The sequence below is a fragment of the Eptatretus burgeri genome, chromosome 2 (genome assembly GCF_056783735.1).
Source record: "Eptatretus burgeri isolate ZD-2024b chromosome 2, Ebu_testis_v1, whole genome shotgun sequence".
Taxonomy (NCBI): Eukaryota; Metazoa; Chordata; class Myxini; order Myxiniformes; family Myxinidae; genus Eptatretus; species Eptatretus burgeri.
Window position 1 is genome coordinate 96,496,765 of NC_140962.1, and position 22,188 is coordinate 96,518,952.

General features: G+C 46.9%; 1 protein-coding gene across 1 annotated transcript in view; it reads right to left on the bottom strand.

The window, feature by feature from the left end:
• Window positions 1–22,188, bottom strand: part of LOC147032625 (synaptophysin-like) — a 41,790-nt gene that overhangs the window by 18,156 nt on the left and 1,446 nt on the right. The gene's annotated exons all lie outside the window — the stretch shown is intronic.

The window sequence follows — 22,188 nt, forward strand, 5'->3', positions numbered from 1 at the left end:
TGACCTATCAATTAGAAATTAACAAACTTCTATTCACGACACGTGAGCAATAAGTTTGTGAAGTTTCCCCTTGATCTGACCAGCCGTTCTGGAGAAAATGTTTGAGGTTTTCGGGTAAATTCAAGATGGCCACCAAACCATATGACCTATCAATAAGAAATTAACAAACTTGAAAAAGGACGTCATGGAGAATGTGTGTGTAAAGTTTTGCCTCAATCTGTCCAGCCGTTCTGGAGAAGATTTTAAAAAATAATAATAAAAAAAATAAAAACATTCAAAACAAGATGGCTGCCAAACCAAGTCACCAATGACGTCATAATATATTTTTTCTATGGTGAATCGTTGTGCAGAAGAGGCTCAATAAATTTCAGATTTTTTCCTATGCAGCGTTATACTTGACGAATTTTCACCGGGACACCGCTTCACCGATGACGTCACGAAAAATTACCTGTGTTCCCGATGGGGAGTTCATTAAAATGTATGAAGCGAAAAAAATTTCCATTGCACGGTTGAGATACAGAGGTCCAAAGTTCATCGTTTTTTTCAAGAGGGCGCCCGTACCACGTGACCTACGACGTCACAATTATCAATTAAGTTTGCTATCAAAAAAAGATACATACTCTGGTGAAAATTGTGTCGATCGGACTTACCGTTGCTGAGAAAATGATTTTTAAAGTGAAAAAGCCCGCAAATTGCCGGCGGAAGAAAAATAAGAAATAAGAAATAAACAGAAGAAAAACAATAGGTTACCCAGTCCATTGACTGGGTACCCTAATTGATGGAATTGGGGGGGGGGGGGCATGAGTTTCTCACATCACCTGTTGTATTTCACTTTTTACCTCTGATAATACTATTAATTGATCAATGACGGTTACATTCAGACACACATGAATAAATAAATAACAATTACCAGACATATTTAAACAAACATAAAGAACATGTTTTAGTATTTGCATTTTTCTTACTTCTTCCGGAAGTGGTTGAACCAGCCATGACTTGCAATGAACGTCGGCATTTTTATAGATTGTACACCACAGTCGGAGACAAACTTAATAACCAGGCAACATCAACGGCACATTCACCAGCATTGATTTGACAAACATCTAACTTCAAACACTACAATGTCTCTTAGCCACTCCACAGTAGTTACATTTCTTTATGCATAACACAAAGGAGTTTGCAGCGTACATGGAGCCAAAGGCTGTGGCGACGGACACAAGAAAGGACAGATGCTGTCAGCGACGCAAGTGAGAGTTCAGGCAATGCAAATCAGATCGTGGTATTAATAGTGAACGCAGTGAGCTTCATACTTAACGCGTGCACGTGAGAGAATAGGAAACAACAACACAATACCCCTGCCTATTTGGAATCCGTGTCGTTAGCCATGACCTTTTGCTTCCGGTTGTTTTTAAACGCTGTGCGGTGTATAAACACGATTGGGTTTTATTTCTATCTTGTGAATATTACTTAACGCGTGCACATGAGAGAATAGGAAACAACAAAAACAACATAATACCCTGCCAATTGTGAATCCGTGTCGTTGCCTATGACCCTTTTGCTTCCGTTTTTGTTTTGTTTCTGGGGTTTTTTTTGTTTCCGGTTTTTGTCATGGGGAATGATGCATGCCGGGAGATAAAAAGAGAGAATTTTACACTTTTTGTGTAAAATTGCATTGTGTTTCTTTTCCTTTTCTATGTGCTTTTGGTGGAATTGAATCGTCGGAGACATGAAAGACCCAAATAATATCAGACATGGTGTATATTTCCTCCACTGATTTTAATAAAGATATCGCCTGCATCATCAAAAAATAAATTTTTAATCGTGATTAAATGATCCTCCGAATCCAGGCCGAAGTAACCGGAAATTGCGTATACAGTTGTTGTCAACAAGTTACAGGTAAAGTCAGAAGCGAATGCAAGAATAATTCTACGTTCACTTCGAGGCTTTGCCTATTCCATATTAGCGACGACGTATTTGTAAAACGACGTAAAAGGGGAGAGTCATCCATCGGGGTATTACTGCATATGCAAACTAGCAGAAATCTGGTACATCTGATTTACATTCTGACCAACGGTCTGTGCAATGTAACAGGTGATCCAAAATGAAACTTCCCACCACCACATCTACGCAGGGACTATGGCAATCTCACCCACATTTCCAAGAGTTAATCCCACCCTGGGCACAAGACCGGGCATCCAAAGTACACTTAGTAAAATGGACAAACATAGCATGGTCTCAAATCCCAACATCAGTCACCCCAACAAACACTCAACAATAAACCTATTCACACAAGCCTCGTCCTGTTCGGCACTTGCATGAAGTTCAGTGTGAGCACAAAGCTGAAGGTGTTTCCCCAGCAATTCGCAATAAGAAAGCATACTTTGGTTGTACCGGGGCGATGGGAACTCTGGCTCTATCGAATATGATTAATAGTCACTGACAAAGCTGGATAACGCTTCCAAGGTATTCCCAATGAATGTCATCATGTGCTTCGATTCCCCCTACAGAGTGCATTAAATGGAGGAGGTGTTGATTAAATATAGTTGTGGCCAAATATATTGGCACCCTTGCACTTTTTTCAAATGATGCACCATTTTTTCTAGAAAATTGCTGAAATTTAAAAAAATCTTTTGGTATCCACATATGTATTTCTTTGGTTTGGAGTGGAAGAAAACACAAAAAGCTGAGAAAGATACTAAATCTTAGCTTATTCCACACATAAATCCGAACATGGCCTGGACAATATTGTTGGCAATAATTAGATTTCAAGCAGATGATTCTCCTTTACTTTGGAATTGAACTCACCTGCGGTGAGTTGCAGGTGTCTGCAATATAAAAAAAAAAGTCATTCATTCAACCAGTTTGAAAGGAGATAATACGCCCCGATGTGTGTGTGTGTGTGTGTGTGTGTGTGTGTGTGTGTGTGTGTGTGTGTGTGTGTGTGTGTGTGTGTGTGTGTGTGTGTGTGTGTGTGTGTGTGTGTGTAAATATACACACACACACACACACACACACACACACAGGGACCCGCTTAATAGAATCACTTTGGGCCGGACAAATTTGATTCTAATAAGCGGGTGATTCTAATATCCGAGTTCACCAGAGTTGTGGAGTATCAAGCGGATCAAATGTCGAGTACACATACGGAGACAAATAGTCAGCATTTAGTTTGATTTATATGACACACTTGCTCAAAACAATGTAACTTACTACTGAAAATAAAACAATTACACGTACAGTACATATGTACTTTTCAAAGCAAAATAACATAGGTTTGTCGATGAGCCTACTCTGTAATGAAAAAATTGTCGATTGTTGCCTGCTTTAACGAGTCTGTGGCAATGGCGGTGACCTCCTTGCCAAGTTTGCGCAGGAAGGCCATGTCACTGAACCCATGTGATAGCAAACCAAGCCTGATCGTCTCAGCTGCAGACATCACTTCCTTGATGGTCGGGACAGAGATCTCCTCTTCCTCCTCTTCCTCCACTTTAGTGTCGGCGTCATAGTCTGCGTCAGTAGCAATTCCCATTTCGCGTTGGACTGCCGAAACGATGGCTTTGTCTGTGACATCATCGTCTGTGGTTTGGAGAGTGGCGTCCATGTTGACGAAGTCCTGCCATTGGTCGGGATCCATTTGAAGAGGGTTGGCTAACTCGTCGTCGTCATTGCTCCCGACCTTTCGCCTTTGCTTGCCGCTCCGATGAAAATTCCTCCTTTGCGCCAGCAGTTCACTATGCCGGTAGTCTTCACATCATTCCATGCTGCATCCGTAAACAGCATAGCGTCGAGGATCGTTATCTTTTTCGCCAAGTCACTCGCTGTCATTGCTCCATCCTCGTTGTCAATCTCAGTGAGCACTTTTCGTAGCATGGCACGGCGGTAATGAGCTTTGAATGAACGGATAATTCCCTGATCTAACGGTTGAAGAACAGAGGTTGTGTTCGGCGGGAGAAATGCCACAGTAATGTTCGACAGTTGAAGTGATTGGGGATGTGCCGGACAGTTGTCGATGAGAAGCAACGCTTTCTGGTCATGACGCCGAAGCTCGCGATACCACTCATCGAGCCAGTGAAGAGGAAACCTGTCATCCATGCGGAAGAATTGGCTCTGTAGCGAACTGGAATTGTTTTGAGGCCTTTGAAACACCGTGGATTCTTGCTTTTACCAATACCGAAAGGAGGACGCTTAGCACCAGTCATCGAGCAGCAAAAAAGCAACGTGATTCTTTCCTTTGGCTTTTTCCCACCGCAGTGCTGATCTCCCTTGAAGAGGAACGTTCCGTCTGGTAAGGCCCGAAAATACAACCCGGTTTCGTCAGCATTCCAGATCTCATCAGCCGTGAAGCCTTCTACGAGATCCGGAAACACGTGGTCCAGCCATTGTTGTTTCCCTCCTACGTCAGCCGCCGCTGCCTCTCCGTGAAGTTTCTTGTGGACGATTCCATGTCTTTTCTTGAACCGGTCAATCCAGCCGTTTGTCGCACTGAACTTCTTGTTGTTGAACTTTTCCGCGAACTGAGCCGCTTTCTCCCGCATCAGAGGTCCAGAAAGCGGTGCTTCCTTTTCTCTAGAAGTTTGAATCCACTTGACCATTGCTGATTCGACATCGGGTGCGTTGCCGCTTCGCTTGCGTTTCTGAGAAGACGACGAATCCACTTGACCTTTCAGAATGGCCTCTCGATCTTTCAGAATCTTGCATAGGATCGGCTGGTTAATTTCCAACTTGTCTGCAGCTTCTCGTTGGCTCATTCTGGGCAAAGCGTCATAGTCCCTCAGGATTTGTGCTTTATCAATGTTTGAACGTTCCGTCCGCTTTCGTTTTCTGTCCATCGTGGAAATGACGACACGCCTAGTGCTTAGACTGCAGCTGTCAGCCGTCTGCCTATCTGTACAATGACTACCGAAATCACTGTAGTGGCATAGTGTTATTTTTAGCGTGACGTCAGCCGCCTGGTGGCAAAAGTTGGAACTGTGCGGCCAGTAGGCGCTGAACTGTCGAAGTGGATGGCCAGCAGCTGATTCTAATAAACGGGAAAAATTGTGTACATTTAGATACAATGGAATCGGTCTCAACGATTTTGATTCTATAATACGGGTGATTCTATTAAGCGGGTCCCACTGTATATATATATATATATATATATATATATATATATATATATATATATATATATATATATATATATATATATATATATATTGTTGTGGTTACCAAATTCGCAAACCACCATTCAGGTCCCTTAGGTGAGATATCTCGGTAAGTATATGTGTAGTTAGGCCCAAACCCGTTGTCTAGTGGGAATACATGTCATTCATGCGTGCTGCGACTCTTCAGGATAGCCGTTTTTCTTTTACTATCTTTATTTTGGACCAACCGCCATGATTACCACCACCAACCACAACATCAACCACCCACCGCAGCGCCGCTTCACATCACACCTCGCAACCGTCGCATCGCCACCGTTCTTGCGCCGCTTGTGGGTACCGGTGTTGGACTCGTGCAGGGCGCGCGCCGAACAGCGTGTACAAAACCACGGATTTTCAGCTCCAAAAACGGATCAAAAACGACACACGCCCACTTTTGTTCCGTCCAATCGGTGAGCGAGGGGCGATTTGGCCCCGCCTCCAGGGCGTTGGAGGGCGATCGCTATATGCAAATTTATGGATCAAAATGCATTCACGCCCACTTTTTCTCGGGCCAATGGGGAGCGAGGTGAAAGGTCGAAGGCAGGGGGTCAAAGATGAGAGAGCGAAGCCACGGGGCTTATATAAGCGACCGCGTTCGTCAGTAGAGGGAGTTAAGACTTCGCAGTCGGTGGAGTTGGGAAGAAGAAGCAAGAAGGAGTTGGTCGTCGTCGTCGTGTGCGTTGGAGTCGGAGCGAAGAGGACGGAGCTGTGGAGAGGCGGCGAGGGCAGACGAGGGGGTGCTCGCGTCGTGCCGGGAGCTGCACACCAGGGAGGCCGACGGCGCGACCTGGTCGAGGTGGAGACGCTCGTCGCGGGACTCGAGGCAGAGTAGAAATCCTCCTTTCCCTCGAGCATCAGCAACCCCCTCCTGTTTCCCCCCGCGCTGAGATAGTGCGACCAAGGGGGCCCCTTTCCCACCCCCTACCAGACACTGTCCGCGAGGCCCGCGGAGTTGAGGCACCATCGCCGCTCCGCGTCTCATCACCAGACGGGTAGGCCCGACCCGGTCTCGGCCTCAGGCCCGCCTCATCCTTGAGGGTGTTCTTTTCCTTGGTTTTGGGTATGTGTTGTCGGCGCCGTCTGTGAAGTAAAATTGTACAAGTGTTGCCGTGTGCTCGCGTAATCGGTATTAGATCTGCATTGTCGCATTTGCTTTTTGTGTAAAATTGCATTGTGTTTCTTTTCCTTTTCTATGTGCTTTTGGTGGAATTGAATATGTGTGCTTTCCGTTCATCGCGAATAAATGTGCTTTGTGTTGAACTGTTTCCCGCTTCGCTTCGTCATTTCTTTCATTGAATCCTCATCTTGCTTCACGTAAAGGGTTGGTAGTGGGCTGAATACGCCCGATAATTAATCGAACCGTCGAGGTCGACGAATAACACCGCTCGGTTATCCCGATAGTACGGAACGGGTCGCTTAAGTGGCCCGTGTCCGAAGTCGACCTGCGGCGAGGTGCGATCGCCCGGTCTACCCTCCGTGTGGGTACTTAGGTAGGTCGAATTTGGCGAGCAACCCTATCCCACGCGGGGGATGATTGGCTCGATCGCGGTGAGACCGAAAGGTCCACCCGTGACTGGTTCCCGGCGTTAGTCCGAGAGGGTCACGACTGGATTGTCCGTCCGGTGGGCGACGTGCCGCGATTCGAGTTACGTGGCCGTCAGCACGCCGGCGGGCGCGAATCCGAAACAATATATATATATATATATATATATATATATATATATATATATATATATATATATATATATATATATATATATATATATATATATATATATATACATACATACATACATACATATATATATATATATATATATATATATATATATATATATATATATATATATATATATATATATATATATGGCATATAAAAAGGTGTCATTCTGTTGTTTTGTGTCACTGTGTGTACCATAAAGGGTATGGAGAAAACAAAGAAAACCAGAGAATTATCTGAGGTGGTCAAACGCAAGATTGTAGCCAAGCACGGACAATCTCAAGGCTCGCGTATTCGGTTGTAGCTCTGCATCATTTCTTTTGTTTTAATTGCTTTATATGCATTACTGTATGACTTTGAATACGTGCCTTACGTGCTTGTGTGTGTGTGCGTGTGAATAAAATGCTTGCTTGTTGAACTGTTCACGCTCTGCTCCGTCTCTTTTCCTTTTTTATTGACCCTCCATCTTGCATCACGGAAAGGGGTTCATCGTGGGTGAAACATCCCGATAATCGGAACCGTCAAGGCCGACGATAACACCGCTCGGTTATCACTGTAGCATGGAACGGACTGCTTAAGCGGTTCGTGTCCGGAGTCGGCCTGTGGCGTGGTACGATCGCCCGGTCGACCATCCGCGCAGGTACTTCGGTAGATCTAATTTGGCGAGCGACCCTATCCTGCACGGGTGGGCAATTGGCACGGTCGTGGTGGGGTTAAACCCCCACCCGTGACTAGCTCCCGGCGTTGTTCCGAGAGGGTCACGACAGAATTGTCCGTCCGGTGGGCGACGTGCCGCGATTCGAGTTCCGTGGCCGTCCGCACGCCGGCAGGCGCGAATTCGCAACAATATCAAGTTCTGAATCAAAAATAAAGGTTCTGTAATATCAACAGTGAAATCAACAATTATGGAGACTAATTACTTTTATCAGTTTCAACATATTTTTGGAGAAAATTTTGAGTTATTTGAAAAAAAGTGCAAGGGTGCCAATATTTTTAGTGACAACTGTGTGTGCATTTTTGGACTCAAAGTGGACTGCCAATTTTTTGTGGCTTTATCATCTTCTACCCGAAGCTGCAGTTGGAGATAAAAAAAAAAACACTGCAGAGTTGATGCCACGTCGGATGGAGGGATTTGGTGGGGAGGAGTCCCCGAGCTCAATTCCAAATGTTGATAAGGTGTGTTGGGGTCAACCCTCAACATTGTTCTCTTCCTCCACAAGCAGAATTCCTGGTCATCAACTTACTACATCTTGCATTCCCCTTTATCAGATACATCAACTCACATAAGCAAAACCTATTTGTCCCAACTGATATTAAAGATCCCACCACACATTTCAAAGAGCAGGCCTGCCATGATCTTCCACAAGGAAAAGAAAGGGGGTGGAGGGGTGAGGGTTGGCAATAATAGCCATGTCTGCAGAAATGACACAAACCTGCAGTATAAGGTTGTTCGTTTGACTTCATTTGCATTTACTCTCCTGAGTTTCTCCAAAATGATTTCAGGTGTGTGTAATAAAACCAGCAAGATAATCTTGGTTCAGGGTGAGCAATCATCATGACAATTTATTACTCAACCTGGTATTGCTCTATCAATGCACACCCCACCCCCACAATCATCAATTTAGAAAGTCCTGTTCCTTTGATTGACCAATGGGTGACAACAGGCAATAACCAAATGATGGCAGAAGAGAAACGTCTTCAAGTAAATTGTGAAGCGACATCCATCATACAAGGCCACTTGAAACCAACACTGTTTCACTGTATAACTCAAGACACGGACACCACACCACACCACACCCACCAGGAGCAGCATCGTTGAGGGATAAAATAGAGGAACTTCAAAGATAAGGGATGTGAGGAAGAATAAGGACTATGGGACAACAGAGTGGACAACAAGGATACAGAGGCAAACAAAGAAAAGGAAATATACCATCAGAGATGGGGAATCCCCCACCATTGAATAAAAAGGTCATACATATTCCAGATAATGAGGGAGGTGAATTGGAAACAAGACACCATTTGGTCATCATCTCGAAAAAGTTCCCCAGGGGTGAGGAACATAGTAACCAAAAATAATTGAAATCAGATAAGCAGTTTTCCATTTATTACAAAAAACATTTTTTTCAAGATGGCCACCCCAGTCGGCCATCTTGGATCCGGCCACGCCCAAAATCAATAGGGTTCCTCCTTTTCAGGTGGTACATTTGAGCCAAATTTCAAATCGATATGGCGAACAGTTTATGAGTTATCGCACTCACAGCTATAAAGGTTGACACCCGGACGGACGACCTGGGTGACAACAATATCCCCCTTCCGCCACGTGGCGGGGGATAAAAACAGGAAACTTGGAAGGAGATCGGTTTGGGATGATGGTGAACAACTGTATTAAAAACCTGGAGAGAATGACATTGAAGAGAATGTGGAAGTCGATTCCACAGGTGGGGAGGAGAGAAAAAAAATTAAAAACAACAAATAAGTGCTGCTGAGCAGTCAGTGGTCATGTATTTTGAGAGTTTCACCAGAAGGGGTTACTGGTGAACTGTGTGCACCCTGCAGAAACCTGGGGGGGGGGGGCACGACCAGAAAGGAGGCGGTACAAGAAGACAAGAGACCACCGACCTGTCTTAGCAATTAAAGTGATAGGCCCAATGAAAGCTTCATCACCAGAGATTCCAATTATCTGGAAGACCTTGTTTTCCATGGTGTCAAGCTGAACAAGATGTGAGGCATGGAAGCCAGCCCAGAGGGGAGAGCAGAACTTCATCAGGCTGTGGATAGGAGCTCAGGTGTGTCAAGGAAGGACTGTACGATCGAGAATGCCAAGTCAGCGGCTGGCTTTGGAGACTAACTTTGAAATGCGGTTTACCCAAGAAAGATCATGGCTGACAGTGAGACCCAAGAGTTTGAATGATTGACCTTCCTAAAGAGGATTGTTAAGAAGAAAGTAGATTGGGGTGGGGGAGGGGGGCGTTGAGACAGTCTTTTCAGAGAGATAGTGAGTGTGAGACTTGTCAGGATTGAAAGACATTAAAAGTGTTTGACAGCTTGTGATTTTGTCAAGGTCTGAAGAGAGGGAAGAAGTTGCAGCCTGCCTGTCTGCAGGATAAGAGATGTCATGGCAAGAGGGTGAAGTCATCAGCAAATCGATAAAGGATTTTCCAGAGTTAGAGATCTTTGATGAAGATCAGGAATAAGACTTTGCTCAGAACATTGCATTGGGGAATTCCAGCCAAAACAGCGAGAGGAGATGAAAGGATTCTGTTGAGCCGCATGGCTACGCGAGTCAAGCAAGTCAGAAAGCCATGTGTGGAGTTGGCTTTGCATGCCATAGGCAGACAGTTTGGAGGGCAGTGTGTGGTGCCAGGCTATCAAATGTTGGAATTCCTCAAAAGAGACCCTGGCAACCAATCACACTTGTATATTAAAACTGCTGATCTGGTAGCACAACCAGGGTGCGAAGGAACGTGGATCATGGTTCCTTGGAAGAAGAATCTATGAAGAAAATTACCTCAACTACAGTATTAACAACTAGATTGACGCGCATGTAGAAATGCCAAAAAAATAATAGAAATTTTTTTTTAAATAAAAGGTGCAAAAATTTGTTTTTTTCTAACAAATATTTTTGTGGGGGGGGGGGGGTTGGAAATCACTTAAAACATGTAGAAATGCAAAAAAAAAAAATTCAAATAAAATCGAAAATTTTTGAAAAAAGTTACATTTTTTTTTTCTCTTACAAATTTTTTTTTTTTGGTTGGAAATCACTTAAAACATGTATAAATGCAAAAAACAAAAATTCAAATATTTTTTCAAAATGGCCACCATAGTGGCCATATTGGACTTTGGACCAAGTCCAAAATCTAATAGCATGATCCTTGGACCATACCTAATCCCCCCACCAAGTTTCGTCGAAATCCGTCCAGGAGTTTTTCCGTAATACTGTTCACAAACAAACAAGCAGTCATAGACTGGTACTTACGAAATCGTCAACTTGACCTCTGACCTTGTCTAATAAAAGCTGTCTCCAGAGAAGGTAGCAACGCAAACCAGAAGTTTCTACGATGATTCTGTACCAAACCATCAAAAATCGAATGTTTGACCTCACTGTGACCTTGACCTTTGACAGATTTTGACCAAAATCTAATCAGCGCGAGCCATCACCCTCCTGAATCACGTGGTGCAATTTGACATTGGTAGCTTCTTCCGTTCGAGTTATCGTGCCTACAAACAAACACAAACAAACAAAGAGGACGGAAGTCATCAATATACTTATGAAATCTTTAGATTTCGTAAGTAACAAACAGACAGGGGTGAAAACAGTAACCTCCGTCCATCTTCGATGGTGGAGGTTAACAAGAAAGAAAGCAATCAGAGATTGCAGACCCTCACCAGGAGTCGTTTTATGTGGCGTTTGGGTAGTTTTGTGTTAGATAATTAATGACATAACTGTAACTGCCACTTTAATCAGAAGGAACCCAAACAAGCAAAAAGCAAAGATGAAGTCAAAAGTCATCAGGAGGAACCGAGATAGGATTTGCATTTCAGCTGCTACTCCTCTCCCCTCAAACCCATTCAGGAACAGCCAAGTGAACCTTATTCAAAAAAATAAAAAAATAAAAATAACCCTCAAATAATACAATAACTCTGGCTGCCAGACCATGTGCCCAATCAAGTTGAAATTTAAAACATGTATTCCCCATCAGGACCAGATCACAATTGTGAAGTATCACATTCATTGATAAAGCAATCCCAGAGAAAACATTATTTAATATCCCCTTAAATCCAATGTGGCTGCCAAACCATGCAACATCAATTATTTCTTAACAAACTTGTACACGCATGCCTTGGGGAATATTTGTGCGAAGTTGCTCCTCAATCTGTCCAGCCATTCTGGAGATTTACAATTATATGTTTTTGGGTAACTCCAATATGGCTGCCAAACCATGTGACCAATAATATCATGCGTGAACCTTTTGTTCAAGGATAGGCGTCATGTGTGTAAAGTTTTGCCTCGATCTGTTCAGCCATTTCAGAGAAATTTTTTGAAGGTTATTTTTTTTTTTAAACAATATAGCTGCCGAATCACATGACCGATGAAGTCATCAAAAATTGGGGGGAGGGGGAATTTATCCCAAGAAGCTCTCAAATTTTCATACTGATCAGATTTTTCATACTGCGACGCGAGAAGCGAGGGGACGAGACGTGAGGAAAAAGCGAGGAGACACTGTTACGAATTTGGAAAACTATCGCACACAACATTCAGGTTCCTATAGATTAGTTATATCGGTAAGTATGTGTTTTATAGATAGCTCCCGTCCCTTGGCTAATGGGTAAATAAATGTAAAGGCGCTGTGAAGTTATTTTAATAGTCAGGTTTTCGTTTTGTTTACTTCTACACCCCATCGACGCCAGCCACACCTTCACCTCGTTCTGCCCGACGCCATTATCCCGATGCGTTCGGCCATGTACGAGGGCGGAGTTAAAGGAGGAGCATCGCGGTGGCGCTCGACCAATCAGGATGCATCGAGTGACATGACCGTCGCTCGGCCAATCAGACTTCGCCGACTCTGTGAGGGGCAGTCCAAGTGATGTCGCCATGCCACCTGGCCAATCGAAGGGTTTGCTACCCGTTTTGGCCAGTGAGAGGGACGGCAAGGAAATGCGTGCCAAAACTGGCCAGTGAGAGGGTGACGAGGGATTCTGCACAGAAGGCCGTCCGGTGTGGAGAAGTGGGGAGGGCGGAGACACCCCCCTCCGCGGGGGACAACGAGATAAAAGCGCAGACGGCTGGTCTGAGACTGAGAGAGACGAGACAGACAGACGAGATTCGATTCGATTCGAGATTCAAGATTCAAGAAGAGACTTCTCCACCGTCCTGGTCATCAGCCCTGGTCCTCGTCCTCCTCCGCTTCCTCCTCCTCCTCCGAATGATCACGAGCTTGGGTGATCACCTCGACGCACCTCAACTGGGTCCGGCTGCGCTGGTCCGTCCTTGGGTGACCGGAGCTCCGGGAAGGAGTGAACGCCAGCTGCGCGCTCGCGGCCAGGAAGCCAGCTACCCTGACCTTCAGTCCGACTGTCCTCCAGGCTGGAGGTCCAATTAAAGACCATTTGGTCCGATTCTTTTGGGTGTGTGCGCATGTGTGTTTGTGGCGCCAGTCAGTAAGTAGTGAATTGTTTAAGTGCTTGTGCTGTATAAAATTGCAACTCTTAATAGGCCATGGGCCAGATGGTGATCATTACCATCTCGGGTGGCAAAGGTTGACTGTACTTTTTGGAAAGATCTTTGTCTGGGCCAACTTTTTGGGTATTATGCCACTCCAAATCGGTAGCTTTATTGTAGTTTTTTGGGAAAATAGGCATTTTTGGGGTAAAAGTGTTTTTTGAAATTTCAACTAGAAAAAATATCTACGACAAAACAACATAATTGAGACTTGGAATAAATAGCTATGTAAAATACAACCATTTTGGTGTGCTTTGTGTTGGGTTTCAATCGCCGGTTACCATGGCAACAACCATTTTCGGGTAAAAAACAAAAACGGTTTTTGATAGTGAAACTTTAAAAATTCATATCTCAGAAATGAAAAATGATTTTTGAACCATTTAAACGATACACATCCTGATGCATCAGGGCAGTTTTTAAATTATATAGTACGAGGGTAGGTTCAAGATAAATATATCGTTTTAGGGTAAAAACATTACATTTCTTGCTAATCTGACAGAAAACCCGGTTTTGAGATAAGAGGACTGTTTTTATTTTATCAACTTCACAGAGTATCCAAAGTCTACATGTATTTATATATCACTTTACATGTACTAGTATAGGTTGTACGAGTTACTTCGTTCAAATAGATTGGTGTTGCCATGGAAACGATCAATTTTGTGGATAAACACGTTTTTTGACGGTAAAAGTTGAAATATTCATAGCTTGCAAGTGAAATAATATTTTTCAGAGATCTGAAGGCTAAAACCACCCCGATGCACACAGAAAGTTGTTTATTTCAATGTATAGGGTAGGTTGTAAACAAACTATCTCGTTTTAGGGTGAAACCATCCACTAAGCTATTCAATAGCATTCCTCGATAGAATTGTCAAAGCAGAGATTTTGAGAAGTCTTTGGTTTTAAAGATTTTTCAATTGTACCATATATCAAAAGTCCATTTTGGCTAACAATTTATATGAATGCTCTCTTATGGCAATCAATAAGTTGAACTAGACTGACGTTTCCATGGCAACGGTAATTTTGTGGAGAAACCATTGTGAAGTGTATTTAAATATTAGTGTTTTTACATCTTTTTTTCTTTTCAGGTGACTGATCATGGAAGAGTCATTGCCTCCCCCAAAGCGGCCACGTACCGACTGTGTTATCCAATGCACTGATGACGACACTGATCTTGTGTCACCAATAGATTTCGGTTCATGGACAATTCTGTTAAAGGCTGCAGAAATTCGAAGTCATGGACAAACATTATCTGCTGCAAAAGGTTTATCCGAAGGAGAGATTGCGCAAGTGAAATATCATCGCAGGTGCCGTTCTGCGTTTACCAACAAAAAGGACCTCAATAGACTAACACGTGAGAAAACAGACATACACGAGCAACCCAGCCGACATGGGACTGTCTCATCTCGCGTGTACGAGGCAAAGTGCATATTTTGTGATAAAGTTGCAAAATATTTGAAAGGACAGCGTTCTAAGGAAACCCTTGTGCAGTGTAAACAGCTGCGAGCGGACATAGCTGTCAGACAAGCTGCTGTGCGAAAAATGGACAATAAGATTCTTAGCATAGTCAGTCGAGAGATTGTGCAGCTGAAGCACATTACCATAGGTCCTGCTACCGGCAGTATACAAAGGCATCGACTACCTCGGACAGTGGAATTGCCGCAACCAGTAAGGCATCAGCAGAAACCCTCAATCAATCAGCTGAAACTACCGCTTACAAAGAGTTATTTGACTTCATCAGGAACGAAATATTTCCAAATCCAAAGGTTCTGCACCTCACCGATTTGACATCCCGTTTAATTTCACTGATGAACTCGTACGGTTTCAACGAGATCAGCGACTCAACTAAGACACATATGCGTTGAAAATTGGAGAGTGAGTTTGATGAGTCACTCCATTTCGTCCGAAACCACAGTCGCAGAGTCTTGGTTTACCCTGACACCTTGACAAGGGACGAACTTGCCTGCAGCATCATCGAACTTAGAACGAAAGTTGAAACATTGTTGGCTACACAAAGTAATTATATGGCAGAGCTATCAAGGGCCACCCTGCTAATGCGAGGTGACATAAAAAGGCAGGAACTAATGGCTGAATGGCCGCCGCAACCTTCAGAGCCGAAACTGCAAATATACCTGACGCCGTGAAACACTTTCTGAAAATGTTAATAGTTGGTCAAGAAGGCGAGTCAAATGTGACTAGTTGTGCCGAAAGACAGATTTGTTCGATTGGCCAAGATCTGATCTATGCTGTCACTAATGGTCGTCAGCGCCTGCCAAAGCATATTTTGATGGCTCTTGTTGTGAAGTGTCTTACAGGAAACGTTGAGCTGATTCAAATTCTCAACTGCCTTGGACACTGTATTTCGTACTCCATGATGGAACAGATAGAGACGGCGCTGTGTATGCAGAAGTTGCATTCGCTGTCCGACAGCACCAACAACGTCATTCTTCCGGCAAACATTCTGATCTCTATGATTACTACTCTTGTGTGGGACAACATAGATAAACTCAAAGAGACTGAGTGGAGGTGGTACCTCCCATCGCGTCAATGGCATTATCATCCAGGACAGGTTTATTGGCCCTTTACCAAAAGAATCAAGCGCACCTGTCGTGAAGATCAAAAAAAAGATGGATCGACAAAGAAGAATCACTACTTCCACAGTACAATGCTGGAGAACGAGTTGGTCCGGCACCTGTCAAATCTCAAGAGGTGGATCAACTTAATTTGGTTGAGGATGTCAAGTCAAAGAATCGAATTTGGGTACTATTTCGCCTGCAGAATCGCCAAGCACCAAACTGGACGGGGTTCAACATCCTGACACGGGGTGAAACCACCATTAGTCCAAACAAGATCAGCAACTTGCCGACAATTAACGCACCGGCAACTGAGATGACTACGGTTTTGGAGATACTTACTCAGTCTCAAAGAATCCGGGTTCAATTCCAGCTTCCAAGTTTGGTTCTCGTATTCGACCAAGCACTCCATGCGAAGGCTGCAAAGATCGTTTGGAAGCATCCAGACAGATTTGACGGTCTAGTTCTCCGCATGGGAGACTTCCACACCATGATGAATTTCCTGTCTATCATAGGCAAGCGATTCCAGGATGCTGGTCTGCGAGAACTTGCTGTCGAGTCTGGCCAAATCGCAGAGGGCTCTGTGCAGGCGGTGATGGACAGGCGACAGTACAACCGAGCTGTTAGACTTCACAAGCTGGTCTATGAAGCAATACTACTACTGGCATGGAAGGAATTTCTCCCATGGTTAACAACCACATATGATACTGCTGACTGCCACCTCTTTGATGATGCCCTCCGTTGCAGAGGAGTTGAGTGAGGATATCAACGAAGACTCCTTCAATACAGTTCTCCATAAGCCTAGTGTAAAACACATTCTCCATCTCTTTGAAACATTCTTGCAAGCACTGCGAGATGAACGAAATGGTGACGGCCAGATTCTGGATGTCGTACTTGGACATGGTGGGGATTCTTCTGGGTTTGATACGTGCATCAAGAGAGGGAGATTGGCTTTTGCATCTGTACTGCTTTAAAGGGGCAATCCCCTGGGCATTTGCTTTTGATAAAATCAACTATGCCTGTTATTTACCAGCTTACTATGCTCATATGGCCCAGTTACCAACAAGCCACCCAGAAATCTACACTCATATGATAAATGGAGGTTTTTCTGTCCAGCGAGGATCACAAAATCCATTTGGTAAAATTCCCACTGACAAGACGATAGAAGAGACTCTGTCAATAGGGACATGAAAACACCCGGCGGTACGAAAGGGTTTAGTCTCAGATTCAATTCAAAGCCCTTAGCCGATACTACATGACTGCAGAGTATCGCAGCACAGCATTACGTCAGATGCGTGACATGGTGCGACAACCAAGTCCAACGTTTTCACACTCGGATCTACATGCTCCACAAATCCAAAAGGATAATGCTGATACCAAGGCACTGGTAGATCTGCTTGAGATTGACTGGGTAAACCCTATGAGTGGAGACCAGCCTGAGTTTACAAGTATTTCAACTGGACGGCTAGCTTCTCCTGACATAAAGAACGACCTGACAAGAGCGCATGAGGTTGGTACGAAATCATACAAGACTTTCAAGGAGAACCGGCTGGAAGCAACGCCTCCAGTTGAAGCCTTCCACGGCAAAATCTCGAAACAAAACCTGAAAACTTTCTCCAACCTAATTAAAAAGAAGCGTGTGACAAAGGCAGATGGCAAAGAGGTAATCCTTCAGGCTGACAGACAACTGTTCGCCCACATGATTCTTGCTGCTGAGAGCCGTCACCTTGATTTGCAGGAAGTCTTAGGACACCCTCTGAGGCCCATTCCATGGTCCTAAGCAATATCTGAGGGGTCCTTGAGGAAAACAAACAAAGCTGCTCTCGCCAAAGCGCTGACCAATGATTGCATGGTAGCCGAGAATATCCCAAGACCGTCTGCAACCATTATCGATGGAATGAGTTGAGTTCGGCGCTTGAAAGGGGACAATCAATCAGACTTTCGCAGAAGTTGCAGACAGTTGCCTAGCTCATGCACTTCATGTAGGTGAAAATAGCCAACAAATCGACGTCGTTTTTGACGTGTACCGCAAACAATCTATAAATAATGCAGAAAGATCGAATCGTGGAGCAACGGAGGGTCTAGAGTTCAAGAATATCAGTCGAGGGCACAAAATTCGGCAATGGCGGAAATTCTTGCACAGTTCGTCAAACAAACCCTATTTCATCAGATTCGTCGTAGATGAATGGAAAAGGCCAGAGAACCGACTCAAACTGGGAATGAAAGTTCTGTACGTTACATGGAAGGAACGATGCTTCAAGCTTGTCAAGGACCAATGGGAAGAAGTCATTGAAATGACGTCTATTCAGGAAGAGGCAGACACTCGTATTTTTCTGCATGCCAGCAGAGCAGCAGAAAATGGGTGCAACGCTATTGTGATAACTGCTGAAGGCACGGACATTCTGGTACTTTGCATTGGTTTCAGCAAAATCATCCGTTCACCCATGTATCAGAAGGTTGGAACAAAAACTTGACAAACGTACATTGACATAACCAAGATTGCAAACGCCCTTGGTGAAGATGTCTGCAAGGCCTTGATTGGCTTGCACACCTTTACGGGGGTGCGATACGGTCAGTGCATTTGCCGGAAAGGGAAAACTGAATGCACTAAAACATACCAAGAAGACCGTGGACTATCAGCAGTGCTTCAGTGAGCTTGGATGGTCATGGCAAATGTCCACTGAACTGTTTGCAAAGCTTGAAGCATTCACCTGCCATCTCTATGTTTCTAACAGAGCTATAGTTGAAGTCAACCAGTGTCGTTATCAGCTCTTCACATCAAAGAGGGGCAACATGATTTCAGAACAATTACCACCATGCAGAGATTGCCTGTTCCAGCATGCCAAGCGGGCAAATTACCAAGCAGCCATATGGCGTAGATCCCTTGAATGCACTCCTGAAGTAATCCCACCAACAGATTGTGGATGGTCCACAGATGACAGCGGTGACCTTGAGATTCTCTGGATGACTGGTCCACCAGCTCCATCAGCTGTTTTGGAGCTCATGAGCTGGAGCTGTGTACGCCACTGTGATGCAAAGGACTGTACGTGCATCCGAAACAGACTGAAATGCACCAAGATGTGTAAAAAACCAGATGTGTGACAACCAATATGAGGATGATGAAGCAGACACAGACGTAACCGTACATGCAGATGATGAAAGTGATGATGATTGTGATCAAGGAATGTAAATCTAAGACACTTATACGACAGCTGCCTGCAGGTTATTCTACCTATTGAACAAACAAACAGCCTTAGGGTGTCAGGGTGGTAGCTGGCGTTCAAATTGCTCGAAAATATTACATTTCTACCAAGTTATGGATTTTTAAACTTTCACCGTCAAAAAATGTTCTAACCCAAAATTGGTCGTTTCCATGGCAACGTCAATCTATTTGAACTAGGTGTCTCATCCAACCTAGTATGCGAATACATCAAGTGATAAATGGACTTTTGATACTATATAAAATTGAGAAATAATTAAATTGCTCAAAAAAACTGGGTTTTCTCTCCATTTACCGAGAAATGCAATTCAAAATGTGATGTTTTTACCGTAAAACGATATATTTATGTTAAACCTCCCCTCATACTATGGAATTTAAAAACTGCCCTGATGCATCAGTATGTGTTTATCATTTAAATGGTTCAAAAATCATTTTTCATTTCTGAGATATGAATTTTTAAAGTTTCACTATCAAAAACCATGTTCTTTTTTTTAACCTTAAAATGGCTGTTGCCATGGTAACCGGCGATTGAAACCCAACACAAAGCACACCAAAATGGTTGTACTTTCCATACCTATTTATTACAAGTCTCAAACATGTTGTTTTGTTGCAGATATTTTTTCTACAGTTGAAATTTCAAAAAAAACACGATTTTACCCCAAAAATGCCTATTTTCCCAAAAAACTACAATAAAGCTACCGATTTGGAGTGGCAATCATACCCAAAAAGTTGGCCCAGACAAAGATCTTTCCAAAAAGTACAGTCAACCTTTGCCACCCAAGATGGTAATGAGAAGTCCATTTTGGGTGATTGGCCCATGGCCTATAATATTCGGTTTAGCTCTGCCCTTGCTTGCTTCCATCATTCCCCCACCTATTGAATAAATAAATCCCGATTGTTAAATGTTTCAGTTCATTCGTGTCCCTTCTTTCATTGACTGAGCGTGTCGCGTGCTGGGGGAAAATTAGCAAGGCCGTTGTGCCGCCGCAAGGGGACATCTGGACCGACGGTTCTTGGTGATTAAACCGCTCGGAATCTCACACGGAACGAGTGCGCTAAGTGGCTCGTTTTCATACGAGTTCCGTCGAGGGTGTGAAGACTCGGGAGATCGCCACGTGGTCTCCAGGTATTTTGAAGATTTGGCATATAACCCTGTACCACGTGGTGGAAATATTGACCCTTCACGGTCCGAAAGGGACCCGTACTCTTCGGACTTTTCCGAACAGTACGATCTGAATTCCGGGCGATCGGTCGAGCCAACTCTACTACTCCATCTGGTGGTCGTTCTCGTCGACCGACGTCCTGGCCCCGCAACGACGTGACGTGAGGAAAAGGCGAGGGGACGCGGCGTGAGGACGACGCGAGGGGACGCGGCGTGAGGACGACGCGAGGGGACGCGGCGTGAGGACGACGCGAGGGGACGCGGCGTGAGGACGACGCGAGGGGACGCGGCGTGAGGACGACGCGAGGGGACGCGGCGTGAGGACGACGCGAGGGGACGCGGCGTGAGGAGGACGCGAGGGGACGCGGCGTGAGGAGGACGCGAGGGGACGCGGCGTGAGGAGGACGCGAGGGGACGCGGCGTGAGGAGGACGCGAGGGGACGCGGCGTGAGGAGGACGCGAGGGGACGCGGCGTGAGGAGGACGCGAGGGGACGCGGCGTGAGGAGGACGCGAGGGACGCGGCGTGAGGAGGACGCGAGGGGACGCGGCGTGAGGAGGACGCGAGGGGACGCGGCGTGAGGAGGACGCGAGGGGACGCGGCGTGAGGAGGACGCGAGGGGACGCGGCGTGAGGAGGACGCGAGGGACGCGGCGTGAGGAGGACGCGAGGGACGCGGCGTGAGGAGGACGCGAGGGGACGCGAGCGTGAGGAGGACGCGAGGGGACGCGGCGTGAGGAGGACGCGAGGGGACGCGGCGTGAGGAGGACGCGAGGGGACGCGGCGTGAGGAGGACGCGAGGGGACGCGGCGTGAGGAGGACGCGAGGGGACGCGGCGTGAGGAGGACGCGAGGGAACGCGGCGTGAGGAGGACGCGAGGGACGCGGCGTGAGGAGGACGCGAGGGGACGCGGCGTGAGGAGGACGCGAGGGGACGCGGCGTGAGGAGGACGCGAGGGGACGCGGCGTGAGGAGGACGCGAGGGGACGCGGCGTGAGGAGGACGCGAGGGGACGCGGCGTGAGGAGGACGCGAGGGGACGCGGCGTGAGGAGGACGCGAGGGGACGCGGCGTGAGGAGGACGCGAGGGACGCGGCGTGAGGAGGACGCGAGGGGACGCGGCGTGAGGAGGACGCGAGGGGACGCGGCGTGAGGAGGACGCGAGGGGACGCGGCGTGAGGAGGACGCGAGGGGACGCGGCGTGAGGAGGACGCGAGGGGACGCGGCGTGAGGAGGACGCGTGAGGAAGAGGCGTGAGGAGGACGCGAGGGGATGCGGCGCGAGGAGGACGCGAGGGGACGCGGGGTGAGGGGTACGCGAGGGGTCGCGGCGTGAGGAGGACGCGAGGGACGCGAGGCGTGAGGAGGACGCGAGGGGACGCGGCGTGAGGAGGACGCGAGGGGACGCGGCGTGAGGAGGACGCGAGGGGACGCGGCGTGAGGAGGACGCGAGGGGACGCGGCGTGAGGAGGACGCGAGGGGACGCGGCGTGAGGAGGACGCGAGGGGACGCGGCGTGAGGCGGACGCGCGAGGGACGCGGCGTGAGGAGGACGCGAGGGGACGCGGCGTGAGGAGGACGCGAGGGGACGCGGCGTGAGGAGGACGCGAGGGACGCGGCGTGAGGAGGACGCGAGGGGACGCGGCGTGAGGAGGACGCGAGGGGACGCGGCGTGAGGAGGACGCGAGGGACGCGGCGTGAGGAGGACGCGATGGGACGCGGCGTGAGGAGGACGCGAGGGGACGCGGCGTGAGGAGGACGCGAGGGACGCGGCGTGAGGAGGACGCGAGGGGACGCGGCGTGAGGAGGACGCGAGGGGACGCGGCGTGAGGAGGACGCGAGGGACGCGGCGTGAGGAGGACGCGAGGGGACGCGGCGTGAGGAGGACGCGAGGGACGCGGCGTGAGGAGGACGCGAGGGACGCGCCGTGAGGAGGACGCGAGGGGACGCGGCGTGAGGAGGACGCGAGGGGACGCGGCGTGAGGAGGACGCGAGGGGACGCGGCGTGAGGAGGACGCGAGGGGACGCGGCGTGAGGAGGACGGGAGGGGAGGCGGCGTGAGGAGGACGCGAGGGGACGGGGAGTGAGGAGGACGCGAGGGACGCGGCGTGAGGAG